A 16,987-nucleotide genomic window follows, 5' to 3' on the forward strand; every position below is an offset into this window, starting at 1 on the left:
CAAAGCACCAACTTGAATGATTAAAATTCAAATCTTTTAGAATATAAGAAGAAGTATAAATACATAACCATATTCAGAAGAAATTGTTAGGAGCATGAGCCATCCATCCAAGGATTGGATGATTTGAGTTCCAAATGAGATTAAAAAATTGATTTTTGCATCTCATTTGCCTTCTCCTTTTCTCCTCTTGAATTCTAAACTAAAATTACAAACTTACTTGAAATAAAGCTCTAAAAACCAAGAAAACGAAGATAGAACTTCAGAGAAGAATTTCTAGTGAGAGATATGTGAATTAGATGTGGAAATGATTATTTTTGCTCGAGTGAAATGATCTCTATTTATAGAAATTCTTTCTGGGCCGCTGAGCTGCTTGTCAGCCCCGCTAAGTAGTTGACCAAACCCTTCAGCATGGGTTTGGTCCCTTGATCAAGGAACTGAGTCACCTCCTTATGCTTGACTCACCAAGGCTAGTTGTGAGCTACTCTGAAAAGCCTGTGGTGGGCTACTTGAGGTGAGGTCATTGGTGACTTCATGGTTTGCTTGATGGTTAAGTCAAGTCTGGGTGCACATTATTTAGCACACCTGTTGCACCGCTAAGCTGCTTGTTCAGCAGCTTTGATCGTGCTGACTGGACATGGCCTGGTGCTTGCTGATCTTGTCAAGAGTCAGGTTCTCCGCTAAGCTGCTTGGTTGGACCGCTAAGCTGCTTGTTCAGCAGCTTGGGCATGTGCCAAGCTTGTGTGTGACCGTGTCAAGTTGAATTCTGACTGTGTCAGGACTAGTCTGGTCCTAGGCTGAGTGGCCAAGCAGGTCCTCTTAGTTGCTTGCTTGAGCAGCTTGGTCCAGGTCAGACTGGTGTCCAGGTCAGGCTGGTGTCCAGGTCAGCTTAGCGGGGCTTGGTCCATGCTTAGGTGCCTAGTCGAGCACTTTGATTTTTGACGTTTTTGTCTTTTTGACCATGAATCTTTTTTCTCTTCTTTTCTGCATTCTAAATCCTACAAAATACATAAAAAAGAATACACACACAAATATACAAGATTGTGATGTTTTATACAAAAAGTATTGTTTTGAGTTGGTTTTTCTCAATTATGCTTAGGATAAGTGCCATAAAAGTGTATGAAATTTAGATATGTTTAGCACTTATCAACAAATACGCTCTTTCAGGGCATTCAACCTAACATCAATCCATGTGTTGAATGTTATCGGCACATTTTGCTTAACCACAACTCAAATGCAACTAACCAATGTGCTTCCACCCTTCGAGTTTAATGGTTGGCCTTTTGAGTTCCATAGAACTTCTATCTTCATTTTCTTACTTCTTGCCTGAATGACATTCTTCATGGAAGTCATTCCACAAATATTTTGTTTTTGAACAACGATTTGCTTGTCTTGTGGAGTCATTGATGAACTTTTTTGAGGTTTATGAGAGTATGAGGGTTTCTACAAGTATGAGGTTTATGTCCGATTAAGTGTGAGAGCGTAGAGGAAACTGAATCATCTTTTAGATATTTAAAATGTAGTAACCATTCAATAAGACTTTCTTTAGAAAGCGTTGTTGATAGGGCTTCTTCAACAACGCATATTAATGGATGTGATATTGTTTTGACAACTTCAACAACATATATTAAGGGATGCATTGTTGATATTACATCTTCCATAACAATTGCATGAGAAAGCGCTGTTAAATATCCAAGTTGACTCCAACTTTTGACAACTCATATTCATAAACACATCAACAATGCTTCGTTGATTATTTTTTTTTTTGAATACATTCTAATTAATAGCGGCATTTTAACTATGTGTTGTTGAATAGATTCTAATTGACAGCGCTATCTTAACTACGTGTTATTAAACTGTATCATTTAAGCTAACGCATAATTCCACATTTCTTGAATAGCATTTTCTTCAATTTGCACCGTTAATGGATTTAAATTAACAACGATTTCTTAAAGTTGCGCTATTAAATTAACATATTATATTAAATGTCAAAATACAAAATGAAAATAAATTAAGATATGTTAATTAACATGAAGTTGCCAAAATACAACATCAAAATAATTTATTTTAACATGGAGTTGCGCAATATATGTTTTTTAATATCTTAATTAACATAATTGCCAAAATACAATGTTACTTTTGGTTATTGAATGTTGCCACAAAATATAATGTTGCAAAAATATCCCAAAAATATTAAACATTAAGTATTGTTAATTTGTTTATGGTATTTTTAATATGGAACTACCAAAATACAACCATTCAAATAAATAAGAACAAGATAGAAATTGACATCCAAAATAATTGTTCATTCTTCTTTCAAAGTGCCAAAGTTCGTTGTTCCCAAAATACATTAATTGTTGGCAAAATACTTCCAAAGTAAATTATTCATAGTAAAATAAAATAAAATAAAAACAACAAAAAGGAAATTAACAAAATAATTTCTTCATGGTGCTCTAGACCAGTCGAAGAAATCAATCCCTAAGTACATAATAGAATTAAGATATTCCATATAACCCGGGTCATCGTCGCCTGTAGTAGTTAAGAATTGTTGGGAAAGAAATAAAAAATTAGACATAGAGATTAAACATAGAGATTGAAGATTATTGCAAAATTGACATATACATTCTTTTATAGGAATGCCTTTTTTTCTATTCTTTTTTACAAAACTTCCCTTTTTCTTTGTGTCTTGTATTGCATTCTTTTCGGTTTCTTTCTGTTTTCTTCCTCCAATCTTCTTCTCCTTGGGTGTCATGACTAAAATTATAAAAGGAGACAATGGAGTGAACCACAACATTTATAGATTTAAATGGAAATAGAATCGTTATCGCCGTCCTTGGCAGTATGCAACCAATTAATTTTTCTATGAAAACAAAGAATTTTGCATAGAAACGACAAGACGCATAAAACACTCCACTATTAATTTTTATGATATGTAAAACTTTGTATACAAGCAACAACGCACATTTAAGAAAGCGCTGTTATTATGTCATCTTCAACAGTGCTTCTTTAATCATACGTTATGGAATAGATGTACATTAATAGTGCTTCCTATAAATTACGTTCTTAAATAAAACTCATTCAAGTCAGCGCTAACATCATTGATATTCAACAATGATTTTTCAAGATTGCGCTATTAAAGTAGTATCCATCTACCCAAATTGACAGCGCTTGCTTTAATGTGTGTTGTTGATATTCTTCCGCCTCATTTTTAATAGCAACATTCAAGAAAGCATTGTTGAATGACCATTGTTAATTATGATATCTAGCATAGTGATAGAAAAACTTATCATATATCATACTTTGATTTCACAGAAAAATATATCCCTAAATTTCATAATTAAGGGTATTATACTAAAAGATAAATCTTAATTTGAAGATGACATCAGAAGCACAAAACCCAAATTTAAAGTAGTGATCAAACAAAAATTTTGGGAAAAATACTTTTGATGAAGAATCATAAAATTCAGAATCAATCTTTGATACCACTTCTTAGATTTTTATTATGATTGGTTAAATAAACAATCCTCTAAGGATGTTAAATCACATTATTTTCACACATAAAATAAAACTGTGGTTGCAAACACATAGTTGTATTCATGTTCTCAAATCTACTACTTCTTTCATAAGCCTTTTAAGAACTTTGGTATGATGATCTTCCTCAACCAAATCTCGAATTCCTTAAGGGGCCTTCATTTTCTCTCTAATGAGGAGAAGAGAAAACTATTTGTGATTTGGTGAGTTAAGGATCGTAACTATTATGCGTTAACATATAGTGTTTCTATTATCTCCTATAGGCCAACCGTTTGGGTACCCACTCATTAAGTCCATATATGTTATTAGTATTTAGAAGTTCTATGAGTTGTCAGAATTAGATCACGTATTTAGTAACCCGTCAAATAAACTAGTATAATTGTATTAAATATATGATGTCCACATTAATTATAAATTTTGAATTTCGAACAGAAAGATCTTAGAAGATATACCTTTAGTGAGAAGATATGAAATCATGAAGTTTTTGCCAACATGTTTTATAGACACTTGATTGCTATGAACTATTTCCTTAAGTGGGATACAACAATGCTAACCTTTTACCATAAAATAATTTTAACGGTCTTTCAATATATCTTAAATTAGCAGTCAAGTGAGAAAATTACGTAAGCATATCCCTTGAATAAATTATGTAGTCATATCCCATGACTAGATTCCTCATACTAAGTTATGAATGATCCTACTATAATAGAAGAAGTTATAAGTGTTTACTTAGCACTTACTGAAATAACATCTCCTCGACCTAATAGTCATATATAGTTTGGGAAGAAAATGAAGGAAGGAAGGAAAACCATCAAAAATTTCAATTTGATCTTCCACCATGAACAGAAAAAACAATAATCTGGGTGAAGATTGATACAATGTAGTAAATTTCTTTGTCTATATTCATTTTTATGTTAAATTAGTTAACTTAAGTTTATTTTCGTTGCTTTCGAGCTCATAAATAAATAGTAATTATGTATGCTAAAAGATGAAGTGAAAAGAAAAACGAAATTTAATTACTTAAAATTACCAACAAATTGACATATAATAAATAAATTAGAAAGATAAAATACAAATATATGGAAGTGAGATGATTAGAAATATAAAAGTGATTTTCAAATATGAGTTATATTTTTTTAGACACATTAGTGAGAGAAAGATATAGGATGTTAATAATTTTCATTCAATTATATAAACAAATATTGTTTTATTAAACGTAGTTTATATGGTACTTAAAAAAATATTAATTAATATTATTAAAAATAAAGTATTTAGTTATGTAATTTGCAATTTAAAAATTAGATATACTATATAATTATATATATATATATATATATATATATATATAATGAGGGTACTTATGTCATTTTCAATACACTATGTATACATATGCAATATATTTCCTCTCACTTTCTTTCCATTTTCAATCATATCAAACAATAAAATTATCATCTCATTTTCTACTACTTTTCTTTCCTTCCACTTTCTTTCCTTCAGCATGCATCTTTGTCCTATTTAAATACACATGGCTTGTTTGGTTGCTTTCAATTGATTTGTTATCAAATTAATTAAATACTTGTACTTTAATCAAGTACACAATATCCTGTTTTGTACAACTTATGTTTACATTAGACATCCCAAGCCAACACATAAGGAATTTAATTTAGATTCTTAACTTCAAAAATCCTTAAAAACCAATTGAGAATAAAGTTGTCTCCTTTGACAATAGAGGCCTTACCTGGTTTACTATCTTCAACATATGACATCATGAAGATGAATTTACTCCCACTCAACTTTATTGTACAAACAATCAATAAATGAATTCACCTCACAAGGAATACTAACACTTTCTTAGATGCACAATTACATGTGAAATTTGCATAAAAGAATTGCAAGGTTTCATTTTAAAATTGAGTTTATTTATCTCATTTTGAAGCTCAATTATCTTTTCTTATGCGGCGAATTTAACCTTTTTCTATCAATACAACCTTTTGGCAACTTTATTAATTTCTTCATACACTTATACATATGTGTTTGATCATAAGTGGGGGAGTTATCAGATTCATTGTCACAAACCTCGTTGACATTGTGTTTTTCATCATGGTATTGATACCAATTATGGGTAAATACACTAATCGAATATAAGAAAGAGATATAGATAATAAGAGATGCACAATACATGGGCTTGTTAACGAGATTCATCCAACTATGCATACGTTCTCAGGAGCGATGAAAAACTTCCAATATGTTATTAGAAAATATTATTAGCAGCTCAGTTCAATTTTTAGGATTATCGAATGTATATACTTATAGCCTACTATCCCAACATTTTTACATCATATAAGATTATATTATCATTCTTTATAAACCTTATCAGATAATTTACCCATAAAGCAGATATAATAATCAATCCATAAATCAATTTCAAGCGATGTTATGAAACTCGATCAAGACATCAAATTGGAAGAAGTTTCATATAAGGTTTAACCAGTTTAACTAATTAAATTGTTCAGTCACATCAAAAGATTTAATATTTAATTAATAATTATTTACAATATATATTATTATAAAGAAAAGCATAATTATCTATAATTAATAATTGTGTATAATTATATTGGAGTAAAATGTCTCCGTTTTTGGACTAGAAAGAAGTAGAACAATGTAGTGTCTCTCCGTTTTTATAATTATAAGTAAACGGTTCAGTTAGCTTGTGTGGTTATTCCACATTAATCCATTTTAATTTGGTCGGAGCAAAAATTTTATGATTCGAAATGCTTCAACCTATTGTTCGATTAAGAGTGTGAATTAGAGCAATTTATAAGCACAATCTACATGCAATTTGAGCCATCCATGAAATATCCTACGTTATTCTCCTCCTTATAAATTGTGTAAGAATTAATAAGGATAAAGTGGTTTGTGTGTTAAGGAGTTGAATTTTAAATAATACTTCAAAGTTTGGTCTCGTGAAAAAGTAAATAAAAATTAGCAATGCCTTTCCCTTTTGAGCTATAATTAAATTAGTCAGATTATAAAGTTGTATACACAATAAAATCATATGAATAAGGTAGAGAAATACTTTTTTGGTACATAAGAAATAAATAATAAAAAGAAACTAAAACATAGGGGAAAGATCCATCTGCAGGATGGAGAGTGCTCAAGTAGGTGGAGAATCCCAGATTGTTAAATCCATATGAAGGCCCAAACTAAGTTTACACATGTAATCTGCCATCATATTTCCCTCTCTATAGATATGTTGAAGCCAAGCATCCCAAGTCCTCATAAGCAACCCACAGATGCTATGAAGTACTCGAGAAATAGTATCTAAGTGAATCTACACCTTATCAGAAATGAGATGAATTGCTTCAAGATAGTCACTCTCTAAAGTAACCTGATGATCGAGTTGTACCCGATACAAATAATATAACAATTAAAACTGCAGTACTAGGAAGTGACTCATAGGTCGTTTCTCAAGGATTATCTTTCAAGCAAAGCTTCAAACACCTTATACTCACACACACACAAATGAGTTTTTGTTTTTGGATAGTATGAACATAAATCAAATTCAGAAACAGTAGTTAAGCAATGTAATAAAACGGCTAAATCCCTTTGGTTCGTTTGTTCACAACTCAATCATCGGTTTCAAAAGATGTTTTCAGATTCCAACCATTAACTTCCGAATTTGTTGAGAATCAATTAACTAAGCGATTATAAATTCAAAGTTCCAGAACCTAAACCTCTAACTAGGCCAAATCAGTATAAGCATGAAACGATTAACAAATTCACACGAACTAAGCATTCATGCACTAGAGAGAGTATATCAACTAAGTGAAGATAAACTCAACCAACTAGTTTCTAAGCAATGGAATTAAGAAAACCATATTCAAAAATAAGATAGAAGAAATCAACAATAAAGAAACCAAAAATGCATTAATAACAAAACCTCAAGAGTTGTGATACATTACCAAATGAACTTAGTCTAAAAATTTAGCCTTCCATGGCAATGGAAGAACAAACCGAAAATTAAAAATAAAGAAGGAGTGAAACCCTAGAAGAGGAAAAAGAGGGGAAAACGGAAATGTGTATATTTCAAAATGAGAAAAAAATGAAGTGTGTGTGTTTGGAGTGGGGAATCCGAATTTAACCCCTCCAACACACATAAAACCGAGTAGGGCCTAAACAATGGACCCAAAGTTAAATTACAATAAAAACAACTCCTAAAATAAAAATATAATCTTCACTTCAACACATATCCTCGACTTCCATAATTCCCAAAATGCCTTTAGTGCCAAATGTGATCTGAACATGATAATAGATTTAATCGGGTCAAATAATCCCAAATTAACTAATTTTAGGAATATTAGTCCAATAAAGTCTAAAACACTAAACCATGTGAAACAAATTCAATTAGGCACCAAGAATCATCAATCATGCTATATTGCTCATCACCTGACAATGACCCAACTTCCAAGCCAACTCAAGACCATGTTTAATGACTAGAGGCTCAACTAGAATACAAGATCCAGCTCCAAAGTTTCCATTAAATCCTGATAACCAAAGACCGTCATGATTGCGGATCACACCACCTCCTCCAATCGTTTGATCATTCATACTACAACGATCGTCCATATTAAGTTTTACCCTTCCAGCTTCTAGATGACACCAATGAATGCTTAACAAGATTGCTTCATTCGACACTGTATCAATAAAACACCAATCTCTGAAATCGTGATGGACATTCCATGAGACGTAAGAAATATCCCAAATAGAATTTCCAAAGACTGAATTATTACGCCACCTCTAAGACCACCAGATGCCTTCTAAGAAGAGACGCCCATTGGAGAGTCTAGCATGAATTGTCATCCAAGATATAAAGGATTGGTTATTCCAAAAGGTTTTCTCGTTGAATCTCAGGCAATGCCAAAGCAGGGATGAGTTACTGCAATCTCTAAAGGTATGGAGAAGATCCTCAATTAAATTGTTGCATCTTCCACACAAAGAAGAAACTTAACTTTTTCAGGGACATGTATTCTTCATAGCCAATACCATTGGTTATGAGAACAAATAATAACATCATTACTTTTAAGCCATTGTTAGCTTGAATTAGTTGTGTAACGTCCTGAGGTATTGTCAACCCAAATCCAACAACTGAAATTATTGGAAAACGACGACATAGGAATAGTAAGAATGAAGTCATTCACTTGGTTAGGCAGTAAGGTGCACACCATGCTAAAGTCCCCCAAAAGATCATTCCATAAGTTCTTCACCTGCAACTAGGTTTCGGAAATGTTAACAAAATCCACCATATAGCAAAGCTTACTCAATCATGACCAATTATCATACCAAAGGGGATAATCACCATTTCCTATCTAGAAGTTGAAGCCATTCCTCAATTCCATGGCTACTTTAACTATATCTCTCCAAACAAAAGAGGTGCAAGGCTTACTCGGGGCATAAAGAATACATTGATCTCCAAGATATTTATCTTTCATGACCTTGCATCAAAGTTTGTTGCTCCCCTAAATCTAATTCCAACTCAACTTACCTAAACGAGAGATATTTACCAAAAGGGTATCACAAATCCCAAGGCCACCATCTTTTTTATTCCTGGTGAGAACTTCCCAATTCACCAAGTTCAGGTTCCGCTTGCTAGCAGCACCATCCAAATAAAGTTCCTAGTCATCCCGTCAATATCATTAAAAATGCTCTAAGGTAGCCACATACTCTACATGGTGTAAATGGGCAGGGATGTAACCACAAATTTGGCAAGACAAAGCATGCTTGCTTTATTAAGAAAATTGGACTTCCACGTACTCAAACGTCGTTGGATCTTCTCAATCAAAGGATTGAAGACATATTTGTGAACCCTACCTTAAACAAAAGGGATTCCCAAATAGTTACCTAGATTATAAAAAAACACGCATCCCACAAATAGACATGAAGTTGTTTTATCTCCTATTTGAGACAATTATAGAGCACATTCACTTTCATTCATGAGGCCTTACAGAACTCCTCAAGAGTTTCGATTAACATGTTCACTTGAGTCTTAGAAGCTTTGCAACACAAAAGCATCATCAGCAAACTATAAGTGGGAAATTGGGGGTCCACCTCTAGATAGATTCAAAGGTTGTCAAACACCCAAGTCCACCTTCTCCTGGATGAGGAGAGATAATTTTTCCATACATAACACAAATAAATAGGGAGACATGGGGTCACCTTGGTGGAGACCCTGGTTGGGCAAAAAGAGTCCAAGTGAGAGTCGTTCTAAAAAAGAGACATACTACATGATTTCACACACCACATGATTAGAGTAACCATAATAGTAGGAAATCCAAAGTCATTCAAAGTCTTCTCCAAGAAATCACAATTAACTCTATTATAGGCTTTTTCCAGATCAACTTTAAAGGCCATAACACCTTTTTTTGCTTAGACTTATGAATGAAATGCATGACTTCCTAAGGAAGTATGACATTATCAGATTTTCCTCTACTAGGGATAAAGTTATTTTAAAGGGGGCCAATAAGATCATCTAAGAAGGGTCTCAGTCTACTCAAGCACCTTCGTTAACACCTTATAAGCCACATTGCAAAGATTAATAGGACGCAAATCTTTTAAAGAAGTAGGAGAACTGACTTTAGGGATAAGAGCCACAAGAATATCTAACAGATGAGGATCGATAGACCCAGAGTAAAAAGCACCATGCACCATCTTCCAAATATCTTTCTCTACAACTTGCCAATATTTTTGGAAGAAAAATGGTTGAAAACCATGAGGCCCAGAAGCTTTGAAATAATGCATAGCCAAGACAACTTTATTAACTTCTTCCATATTAATAGGAGCAATCATCCTATCAACACCTGTAGGAGGCAACACAACAGTGTACACTTTATAATTATCCAAATTAACATGGCTGCTACCACAAAAAAGGGTTTGGAAATATTGATTAGCTTCATCCCTTAGCCTGAGAGGATCAGTAGACCACTCTCCATTATCTAGGAAGGGCCCATGAATTTTATTATTTTTTCTTTTCACAATGGTCTGAGTATGAAAGAATTTAGTATTTTTGTCACCAAATTTCACCTATTGCTCACTGGATTTATGAAACCACAACATATCCTCTTGCCTCAATATAGTATTATACTCTCGCCGCAACTGAGCATCAAGTCTGACAAGAACTTGATCATCCGAAGATTCCAAGCTGAGTTGCACACCTCGAATTCTAGCTTCAACTCTTCTTTTCCTTCTGAAAATGTTCCCAAACACATTTTTGTTGAACACCATAGAATCTTTTTTGACCTTGGCAAGCCCACCAACAAGTTGCTCTCAAATGAAGCCCAAGCCTGATGGACCACATCATAAAAGTCGGCATAGGAGGACCAAACCGCTTGAAAACATAAAGGTATAATCGTAATAACCTCTCCACCACACCATAGTGAACCAAATTAGTGCAATGATCAAAATGGAGATTTAGGAGATTTTCAACATAAGCTTTTGTAAAGTCTCTTCGCCAACTACAATTAGACAAAGCTCTATCTAAGCGCTTGGATATGTTTTGACCACTCTGTTCTCTTCTGAACCAAGTAAACATGCTTCCAATAGCCCCAACATCAATTAAACCACAAGACTCTAGAGTCTTAGAGAACTTGGTCGCCCTTTGGATAATGAAGTTACCACCTCTAACCTTAGAAGGAAGAAGAATTTCATTAAAGTCACCAAGGATCAGCCAAGGAAGAGACACTAAGGTACGTAGAGTTACCAAATGATCCCAAAGATCATCATGAACTAAAAAAGAAGAACTAGCATAGATAGCAGTGCGGATCCACTCTCGACCCCCATTCTTGAACTTAATAGAAATGGCCTGAGAAAAAGTATCAATAACAGAAGTATTAATATTTCTACCACCAGCTCAAAGAACCCAAATACCACATTCATGAGAAGAAGCTTCAACAATTCCACAATGTTGAAAACCTAAACCATTCTAAAAGCCTTCAACATTCTTAAACTGATAATGAGTTTCCAAAAGGATGAAAATAGAATGATTATATTTCCTAATTAACTCCCTTGCATGATAACGATCATCCTTATTGATGGCTCCACGAACATTCCAAGATAAGATATTAAAATCGTCAAATTCAATTATAAGAAAAATCTAGACAAATAATGTAAAAGAAATTAACAAATAGAAACATAAAGCTAACCATGCATAGAGGTTGTCCTAATTCCATGAGAAGCCTCAGGACTAGAATAATCATTATGCATAACCTCATCATGGTAAATGTATCTTGCTGGAACATGCATAGAATCATTTGCCTCAATCGTATCACAGTTTAGAAGACCCAAAGGTACTATGTTTAGACATGGAAAAACGGGTCGCCCGACTCGTTTAGCCTGTGCCCACAAATGCCGACAATAATTTAAGTAGGCGCGGGCATGCCCACACTAGCTTAACGGACAAAATTCAACGCCCTTCCCGTTTTAAAACGGGCTGACGGGCTTGCGGGCGGCCGGCAGGAATTGTTGAATAATTAAAAAAAAATAATATAATAAATAAAATAAAATAAGATAAAGTAGTTGAAGATAAAAAATTAACAAAAACTTTGATATTTTATATGAGGTTAATCAAATCACATTATATTACAATTTTTTAGGAATTAAAAATCACATTACGTCATAACTTATTTGAAATTTTCTTATTTTTTTCTTAAATTATGTTTGTGGGCCGCCCACATTGCCCAATAGAAATGTTCACGGGCTTGGCGGACACAATGGGCAGGGCGAAACAGGAAAATGGACAAAATTTGTATGCCCTGTTTGCAAGAAATGCGGGCTATGCAGGCGTGCCCGTGGACATTGCCCATTTTGCCATCTCTACATATGTTCCCCCTTCCACATGTTGGTTTAGATTTAAGGTGGGTCCCGAATTATCATCTCCACTAGAAGATAAGTCCATGTTGGACAGTGATGGATCAAAAACCACAAAACCACAAAACCCATTTCCTTTTCCATGTTGCTTGTTGTAGAAAGCCCATAATTGGTATTTTGAGAGGAATTTTTGAAATATTTTGCCATAAAATTGGACTTAATTCCACGAGTCACATATTTTGATTCCTTATTAATGCATTGAATATTTTGATTTTGCATAGATGAGGTTTCTACAATTTACTTCCCCTTTTGATTTTTGGAAATTCCTTCCTCATTTATTGTAGTCGTTTTCTTAGTCAGAACATCAATTCTTTGCATTTTTTCTTCTCCCGTGTTTTCTTATTAATTGGCTGAAGAATCACATGGGCCTCATCATTTGAAGAGGAAACCGTGAGATTTTCTCCACTAAATGCATTAGAACGGTTCTCAATAAATGGTGATTGAGTGGCCATTTTTTATGCACCTCCCTTTCCCATCTTGGAATTTCGTTTTCTCCCTTGCACAACTAACCAATCACCAGAAGTTTCTGGAATTTCCTTCTCCAAATTATTTTCTGGATTGATTGTATCATAATGCTAGATTTAAAGGTGTTTGACCCATCATTGGTGCTCCTTTGACCTTCCTCCTGCACTAGTGAAGCCATGTTTGCAGAGACATGAACCTCCAACTTTGGCTTGAGACAATTACGAGTAGCATGCTCGTAGCAACCAAAAAAACTGCAAATGACATGAAGACGTTCATACTCTACCTTATGATCATGCCCCTACACACAGACTTTCCCAATAACTGGTTTGTTGAGATCATTCTCAACACAAATACGTGTGAAACGATCTCTTACAAATTTCAGAGTATGTGTGTCAATTTTTAAAGGGCCACAAACCGATGAGGCAATTGGTAGAAGAAAGTTTTGATCATAAAATAGCATATTTAGTCATGTTTGTCTTATCCATACCATCTTTCTTGACACTGTTGCTGTTGTAGAATCAAACTCGGGAGTCCAATTTGTAATAGCAACATAGTGATCAAAAATCATCCAAGGACCTCCTTCAAGAACCTTTTCTGTATCAATAACAAGATCAAATTTGAACATAAAATAATCATTTTCTATATCCATCATCTCAAAATCTCTTGTTAGCTTCCACATATTTTTTAACTTCTCTCGCATAATCTTGTACCCTAGCCTTTTTCTAATAAGTGTTCTGATTATAGCGTCTTTCCTTTCTGTGCTATACTCCTTGATCACACTTTCGTCAAAGGTTATTGAGGGTAACAAACAATTTCCACCTAGAAACTCCAACTGTGCAAGACCCTTTGCAATGAGGTCCATTTTTGTTCTCACTGGGGCTGGTTGTCTATCTGCCAACATTATGTCACGAAAGGATACTTTCATCCCCTCATTGCCTATAATCTTGTTATTATCCGGAGGTCATACATGTTTACTATGCTCTTGTGGCATAAATGTAAAGCTCTCCATGCTTAAGGTGGAGAAATATGTATGGACAATAAAAGTAACAAGGATATAAAATAAAGAAACCAATTAAATTGAAAGAATAGGCAAGAATTGCAACATTCAAATTTAGGAAAAGTCCATAAAGCACCTCTAAATTTTGTCTTTTGTAAATAGTTATCACAAACTATTTTTTTCTTCCTAATTAGATCTTAAACTTTATTGGTTTATAAAATTGGTCAGTATTTAAATATATTGTTAAATTATAAGCAGAGCAAAAAAAGAAATTGTTGTAATAATAGTGCAGATTAGCCTACATTGATATCTAGAAGAAGTCGTAACCAAAATACAAAATCAATTAAGAATATGATAAGTAAATTTGAGAGTTCAAAGTGGCTGGTTAATATAGTAGTATTCGTATATATAAATAAAATAAAATAAAATAATAAGGATCTAACAATCAAGTTTACAATAAAAATTTTGACATATCTTTTCATTACTATTAATTTAACCTTGTCATTATGTAATAACCAATTAGCCAACAATTAAAGTATGAGATAATTTGAAGAAAAAAATAGTTTATTACTTAGAAAATATATAAAGTTTAAGGTGGTTTTATAGATTTTCGTTAAGATTTATAATGAATTAACTAAAATTCTATCTTTAGATAAGAAAATAATATATTTTTTAGAGTTATATGATTAACTCTTCCAAGTTCCAACAAATATTATTGTTGGAGGGAAAGATTCATGGAGAAAATATAATAGAGAAAATGACACGGATAATTTAATGTGGTTTGGTAATTTGCCTACGTCCATGGCTGAAGAGAAATAAGAATATTCCACTATGATAAAAAGAATTACAAGTGTTTTCCTCACTTCCCAAAATTCAAGTACACCCAATTTTACTCTCACTCAAGTATTTTTCACACACTCAAATATTTCTCACAATATTAGAACAAGAAGAGAGAATATGCACTAAGGTAAGTATTTAGTGTGTCTTACAATGACTTGGAACACTCTTATTTATAGTCAAAGCTCTTGAAGATTATGTGGCTAAAGGAAAAGAGCATTAATGTTGGTTTCACTATAGCCACTTCTTTTACTTGGCTATAAATTCTCTCTTTCTTCAAGATGATCTCTAGTCACTTCCTTTTTACTTCGCTCAAGAAAGTCTTTTCATTATCTTTTTCTTTTAGTCAAAATTCAATCATTATTCATACAGGTGAAACAATAATCATTGGCATTATAAGATACTTATGGTCTGAACCTTAATTACCTCAAACTAATTCTTCAACCATAAATTTGTGTCTAGCATTTTCTTAATACGATGTCCTCTTCTAAATATATTACATGATTTTTAGTTTTAAATTTGACATTTTCAATTTATTTGTACAAGATAATTAGTAAATCTTAATCCAATCATTTAAAACCAGTAACTTATTAAAAATATTCCCTAGTAAATATTAAATATTTATTTCCTCATTATTTTTATGTAAAAAAATAATTTTGTAGTGGTACATATTTAATTCTTCTAGAGCAAAACTTTGAATTCAAGTTTTGAAAAAAATATATATTATAATATTTAGCTTCACCTTATTGTTCACAAGAGTTTATGAAAGAAAAAGATTCTTAAAACTATCACATTAAGGTTTTCCTTAAAAATGTGGTATTTCCCTTTAGTATTGTGTAGTTGGATAACAAGATACTTCATAATGGTTATATATCAAAAAAGTGTTGGTTTAGTAATATAAGAACATACTAGATTTTCATATGACAAAAAAGATAAGAGTTTAATTCCTAGGAGCGACACTTGTTGAAAAAGATAGCTACATATCCAAAAAAGATTAGTTCCTTACTAATAAGGTGAGAAGATACAATTAGTAGTACCAAAAGATACTCCCCACCAAGTACGAGTAGAATCTAGCTCCTATGTAATGACACTGCTAATTTAGTAACAAAAAATTAAGCATGTCAACATTCTAATATAAAAAGATTGGTGCTGAAGGGCTTAGTATGGTAAAAATCTTAAACACTGAGGATATCTTGATTCTTGATATCCTCCACAACTCTTTCACCCAAACTGTGTTGTATGCATGTGTTGACTTGGTCAACAAATGGTCCAAGTCTAAAAGGCCCCAAAAAATATTTATTTAAAAAGAATGTTGGGCCAAACCCAACCCGAACACGAACACGAATCGAGTCGACAGGACAGTGGAGGAGAGTGTGGTGTGCGCGCGTGTGGAGGGGTTTTGTTTGTGTGAGTCCTAACCTACTCACAAAACTCATTGTACCCCTTGGGGCATACCTCAAGGTTGCAACTTAAGGCTTATAAAGCCTTTCAACTTCCCTCATCCAAGCAATGTGGGACTTTGGGAGTTTTTTCATTTCACATCCTCAAGAATCCCCATTAATGGCCACATTAATGTGCATTTAAACCACATTAAAACTCATCATTTTTCAAACAAATTCCAACAATCACCCACTTGAAATTAAAAAACGATTTCCGGGAATTTATGTGGTCTCAATAATATTGCGCATAAACAAAGGTGTAATGCGACTTGAACATTTGCATAGTGAATAAGATCCAGATTTTACTAGAGTGACTCGTAGTCTTGAACTCTATCTCCAACATCAAACCACACACAACCTTTTTAAAGGTGTATTATGTAAAGCTCATGCATTAAAGTCATGCACGTTTATCCCAGTATAGTGAACGCTCTAGAAATTTAGGCCCAAAATTTCATAGGAAGCAGCCCCCACTTCCACATTCATATATGTGAGTCTATCAAGAGTACTCACGTAGTGTAGGTACTCCACTCTAATTGGAGTATAGATCTTATTAAGAGTTTAACTCATCCTTACATATGCTGCAAAAATCATGTTTCTCATAATTTTATAGCATGTTCATTCTCATATCACTTCACAACTTGTTATTACTCATTGAACTTATTTCTTGGGATCTCTAGTGAGTCAAGTCAGGTTACCGTCATGAGTGATCCTCGTTCTAAGGGCAATAGTCTCATACTCTTAGAAGTATTATAGACTTTCTCTCTAGCTAGTCCTTTCATTGCAGGATCTGCTAAGTTATTCT

General features: G+C 33.2%; 1 long non-coding RNA gene across 1 annotated transcript in view; it reads right to left on the reverse strand.

Annotated features, from left to right (window-relative positions):
* Positions 1–16,569, reverse strand: part of LOC109362108 — an 18,518-nt gene extending 1,949 nt beyond the window's left edge. Inside the window, exons 1-2 of the long non-coding RNA XR_002109351.1 lie at positions 16,360–16,569; positions 13,109–13,114 (exon numbers count right to left, since the gene is read on the reverse strand). This is a non-coding gene — a long non-coding RNA (uncharacterized LOC109362108). The remainder of the gene's footprint in view (positions 1–13,108; positions 13,115–16,359) is intronic.

Source organism: Lupinus angustifolius, chromosome LG12 (genome assembly GCF_001865875.1).
Source record: "Lupinus angustifolius cultivar Tanjil chromosome LG12, LupAngTanjil_v1.0, whole genome shotgun sequence".
Taxonomy (NCBI): Eukaryota; Viridiplantae; Streptophyta; class Magnoliopsida; order Fabales; family Fabaceae; genus Lupinus; species Lupinus angustifolius.